Source organism: Lolium rigidum, chromosome 4, assembly GCF_022539505.1.
Source record: "Lolium rigidum isolate FL_2022 chromosome 4, APGP_CSIRO_Lrig_0.1, whole genome shotgun sequence".
Lineage (NCBI taxonomy): Eukaryota > Viridiplantae > Streptophyta > Magnoliopsida > Poales > Poaceae > Lolium > Lolium rigidum.
Genome location: NC_061511.1, coordinates 240493993 through 240499219, shown reverse-complemented (window position 1 = coordinate 240499219; position 5227 = coordinate 240493993). Strand labels below are relative to the sequence as shown.

At 51.3% G+C, this 5227-nt stretch overlaps 1 pseudogene; it reads right to left on the bottom strand.

Annotated features, from left to right (window-relative positions):
• Positions 1-2650: 2650 nt before the first annotated feature.
• LOC124649987 lies at positions 2651-4520 on the bottom strand (annotated as a pseudogene).
• Positions 4521-5227: the final 707 nt, after the last annotated feature.

The following is a 5227-nucleotide window of genomic DNA, read 5'->3' as shown; positions in this document are numbered from 1 at the left end:
GCCACCAAAGTGGAAGAGCAGTTGCAAACTTTTCAAGGTTCAAAATGAAACGACTGCCAAGTTTTGTTGGGCGGAAAACAATCTCACCTTGCACTTCCCCTAGAAGCCTTATCACAATAAGCCAACAAATATGCACGAAGGAGGCTTTTAATATTTTTGGGGACCTTCACCGCAAGGTCTAGGGAGATGATGTGGTAGATGGCTTGCAAAGGGAGGACGGCACAGACAAACACATGACAACCAGCCATAGTCACATTTTTCCAACTTAAGAAAGCAAGCTTGCTGGCAATTTTATCCTCAAGATGTTGTAGATCAACCATTGGGGGGGGGAGGGGGGTAGATGGATAGAGGAAGCCCTAAATATCATGAAGGGAAAGTGCTCAAGTGGCTGGGAAGTATTGTACGATGTCATCAAGATCAATATCCTCACAGCTAATAGGTTCAACAAGGCTCTTTTGGTAGTTGGTGCTTAAGCCGGCAGCATCTCGAAACGAAGCAAGAGTGTTCACAAGAAATCAAATATCCTCTTTGATAGGTGCAACAAACACGGCCGCATCATTGACATAGAATGTTCAAGTATCTAAGTCTTGAAAAGGAAAACCAACACGTGGCAAAACATCATATGTGAAACATTTTCCTGTTGCTCCCGTGAGTGGCAATCAGGCTCCTGCCTCAGCTGCAAGGTGGTGGCCATGCCCTCCGCTAGCCGCCACGTCGTGCTACGGGTGTGAGAACCTCGAATTGGATAACCGATCCCCGTAGGGTCTTCGAGTTCTTTGTATTTGGTGTAGGAGTATCAGAGGCGATGAGAATAAAGGTTCTTCAGTCCGCCCTAGATTGGTGTTCTTCCTCGAAAGAGCACCGACGGGCGGTGTTTGGAGTTGATCGCCGAGCATTAGGCCTGACATGGTAAAATTTTGTCTATGGCTGCGACGTTAAGTGGAGGGGATGATGTCACAATGTATTGGTGTCCTCAAGTTTCGCCTCCGTGTGATGAAGCTTAGCCATGTATGGCTTCGTCGGTGATCTTGCAAGGTTGGAGTCCCCCATCTCCTTCTAGCTGGAGCTAGGATGATCCCTAGGCCCTTCTCAACACTAGCTTCTCCGGGACGATGGTCTTTGGAGATCCTGGTTGGCAACATCTTTTGGACGAATTCCCGACCGCTGCTTCTACAAAAGGCTGGGTTTCTTCAAGCTTTCTACGACACGAGCTTTGCTATGCAAGAGGCCAAGAGGCGGCATCAAGTTTTGCTCAAGGCGCGGCGTCGAGGGATCATAAGGAAGAGTTCTTGTAAGGATGTTTTTGTATGAAATGGTTTTGGATAATATATGATGACTTTTTTCAAAAAAGGTCTTAAAAAGGGACATAAAGAAGGATCAAAATACATTGACTTAACTAAAAAAATACCATTTTTCTCGGCGAGCCCTTTACAGTTTTCTTGTTCCTCGTTCAGCACCACCCAACATGCATATCTTTCAACTTGTACAAAAACCAAGCAGTTTCACCAAATAACTTCAGATCACTCTGGTGGGACCCTTCTTTTAAATATTGGTTGGGTGTATTCGTAATGTGTTTTGGGCAGTTGGTTGATGCAGACGCCGGGTGTAATTGATATCACACTGACATTAATATATTCTCTTTGCAAAAAAATACTTTAGCTACTTTAATATCAACAATTTTGTTAATTATTTTTCTTTAATTCCAAAAATAGTACATGTTTTTTAAATATTTAAAAAGTAATAAGGTCACGGTTTCCTCAAAGCTCATAGGGACTAATTGGTTTCCTCGAAGCAGACTGGATTGCTTGGTTTCCTCCAAGCCAAGGATGCATGCTCCCACCAATTGCGTGGTAGGGTGGTCAATTCGTCATTTTCTCCGGTCCTTTCTCCTGGCATTTCTCTCGCGCCATACTCCTGCCATTGTTCCGGCCCCTCTCCCTCACCAATTATTTCACGCCATAATTTGCTAACATCTTTTCTTGTTTCCTTTCTATAAAACGACCCACCGACGTGCTTAATGTATCTTGTGAAGGTGAAGGAGGTGGAGGATTTTGCGGTGTTGGTACCTTCGCAAAATTTCCCCGAGGGCAACATTGCATCCTTCATCTTCGTCGGCCTAAATACATGGTCCGAGCAAGACACACTCATGGCGGCAAAGGGTTGAAGGGAGGAAGAAGAGGGAGAGGAACACTGATACATCAAAATAAATCGTTGGGAGTCTTATAGAAGGACGATGAGAAAAGATGGTGGCAAATAGTTGACAAGAGAGGGGGGCGGAAAAAAAATGTTGGGAGAAAGGACAGAACGGATCGGCCACCCTACCACGTAATTGCTAGGAGTATATAGCCTTGGTTTGGACTTTCGAGGAAACCAAGCAGTCCAGTCGTCTTCATGAAAACCAATTAGCGCAGCTTCAAGAAAACCAATTGGTTCCTATTAGCTTCGAGGAAACCGAGGTCGTAATAGTTTTGAAATATTTCAAAATCAGGTAGAGTATTATTTCTAGAAGTAAGGAAACAAATAGTTAAAAAATTAGCTTAATATCGACAATCTAGCTACTCTGAGGTCATTCATATTTCGCATACCACAACCCTACCTCGGATCTCTTGGTTGCCAACGTATTTGCATAAACCTCATTCCACCCCAAATCTGCTGATTGCTTGCATAAATATTTGCATATAAACCACCATTACAGTGCAAGGGTTTTACAATTCGTTGCATCCGACGAGCATTCTTCACTTCGCTGATTCGCTCTATACTGAGCAACACAGTTCTCACCACACACCAACTGCGGATTAAATTTGACCACTAACTAATATACAGAGAACTTACTTCACTAACCAATAAGCACGCGAGGCAATTACGGATAGCGAAACCGACGTGCACGCACGCTAGCTGATTCAGAGCGCAGATTTGATCATGGCGGGGAACATATCGGCGACGTCGACGGCCGCAGGGCGCAGCAGCTTGCCCATCTCCTCCACGAACTTGTCCATGGCGGGACCGGGCAGGCACATGGGGATCACGATGCCGTCCTCGCCCTTGGCGTTTTTGAACGGGATGAGGAAGCTGGCCACGCCGGGGATGGCGCCCACGCCGCCCTTGGCCGGACCGCCGTACACGGGCCTGCCCCACCCGAAGTCCAGGTCGCCGAAGCCTGCCTTGGTGACGTCCGACGCCAGGTACGCGCGCACCACCGTGAAGTGCGGCCGCCCGCGCTGCACCATCAGGTCCGCCACCGACCGCATGTACTCGCCGTCCACCTCCCCCTTGGCCTCCTTCACCAGCCGCACGGCGTAGCTCAGGGCCTCGCGCACAGCTCGCCCGCGGCCGACACGGCCACCGGGAAGGCGAACGCGTTGCCGTAGTAGCCGCTCGGGATGGCGCTCTGCTTGCCCTTGCCGCCGCGGGCGTTGACGATGCAGATCATCCGCATCTCCTCGTCGGCGTCGGGGGCGAGCGACACGGTGCGGCACTTCCACAGGCAGCCCGTGAGGACTTCGAAAGTGGTGGCGCGCTTCCGGAGGGCCGGCGCCAGGTGGGACCGGATGGCGGCGACCTCCTTGGCCCCGAAGAAGAAGGAGCGGTGCGCCATGTCGTCGAGCGGAATGATGGTCCCATTGGTGTCCGGCACCTCGTCGTACTCCCGGTGAGCGAAGCCAGGGCGCGGCGGGTTCCGCGCCTCCAGCAGCTCTCGCCTCCACACCGGGAGCACGGACGGCACCGTGGCGCCCCGGGCAAGTTCTGCCACTGCGGCCAGAAATTGCACCAGCCCCTGCGCGTCTGACATGGTGTGCATCAGCCGCACTGCCAGGATGAAGCCTCCGCACGACAGCCGGGTCACCTGCACGTACGTATGCACCATAGCTAGTGAGCCACGCATGCACCGAAAATGCTTGTACGTTCACGCGAACGTAGGTGACCGTGTGAGCTAGTGTTCCACGACAATGAAACTTAATTACCTGGAAGAGGAGGAGTGGCGTGCCCAGGACCTCGGACGAGCCGGGGACGTCGAAGACGAGCTCCTCGAGCCCCGGGAAGGGAGGCTGCAGGGCGTCGCCGAAGTGCTCGAGGCGGACGTCGGCGTCAGCCTCGATGAACAGCACGCCCTCGCCGGTGCAGTCGACGGCGAGCTTGCGGCCCTCAAGCTCCCTCAGGCGGCCAGCGAACGGGTAGTAGTGCACGAGCGCCCTGGCCACGGCGTCCCGGACCACCGCCGCGGGGTCCCTGCCGCTCATGAACGCGTTGCGGCGGTAGAACTGGATGACAGGGATGTGGAACCGCAGACCGTCCTGGTCGTCGATGTCGGAGAGCCGCTTCAGCTCCCGCGGCGTCGGCCCCGCAGGCGCCACCAGCTCCGCCGCCTTCCTCCGCACCGTGAACTTCAACGACGCCGCGGATCCCGCCATGAGCACTTTCTCAGATGATTCTGCACGAGGAGGAGGAGATTGAGCTAGGACGATAGAGGTGATCGATCGATGGTGCGGGGCTGCGGGCGCTAGCTCTTGTGTTTGCTGCTGCTGCTAGCCTGCTAGGTTTGTGGAGAAATGGAGTGGCACTAGGACGCTATATATACACGCGCGGCTTCACTCTGGCAGCGACACACTGACAGTGAGATATATGTGTTAGCAGTTGGGTTGAAATTAGTGGGCAGTTTACTGACACTGATTTGTGCAAACAATAATACAGTGTGGACGAGGCAAGGGGGGACATCACATCACATCGATGACTGACTTGACGAAGGCCGACGCGGTGGGTCGGGGGGTGCGTGCTCTGCGGAGTCGCCATTCATGTGTGAGCAAGCGGGACTCCGGCTCCATCCACCGCTCAACGTCGAGCAGGGTCGTTTGACTTTAAATTGGATGGCTCAGATCAAGAGATGGAGATGGGAGAAAAATGTTAACCCGAATATTCGCATCCGAACCTGAGCTCATATGCTTCTGCTCAGATATTAAAATCGAAAATAAAGGAAACGAAATCTGATATTTTTTACAACTGGAAACTTCTTCTAACTGCATGCAATATTTTTCAGAAAAATAACATGAGAATGTGTTCTAACTGCATTGTCGAGGCTATAAGGACGGTAGAGAAAGAGCAAAGCAGTCGTGGAAGTGGTTCAACCATCATTGAAATGGGCAAGATGAATCCAACATTAGGGATTTTTGTTTATGAAAGTAACTCCAACATTAGGGACTTCCTATCCAAAATCTTCCGTCTTAGTTTTTTA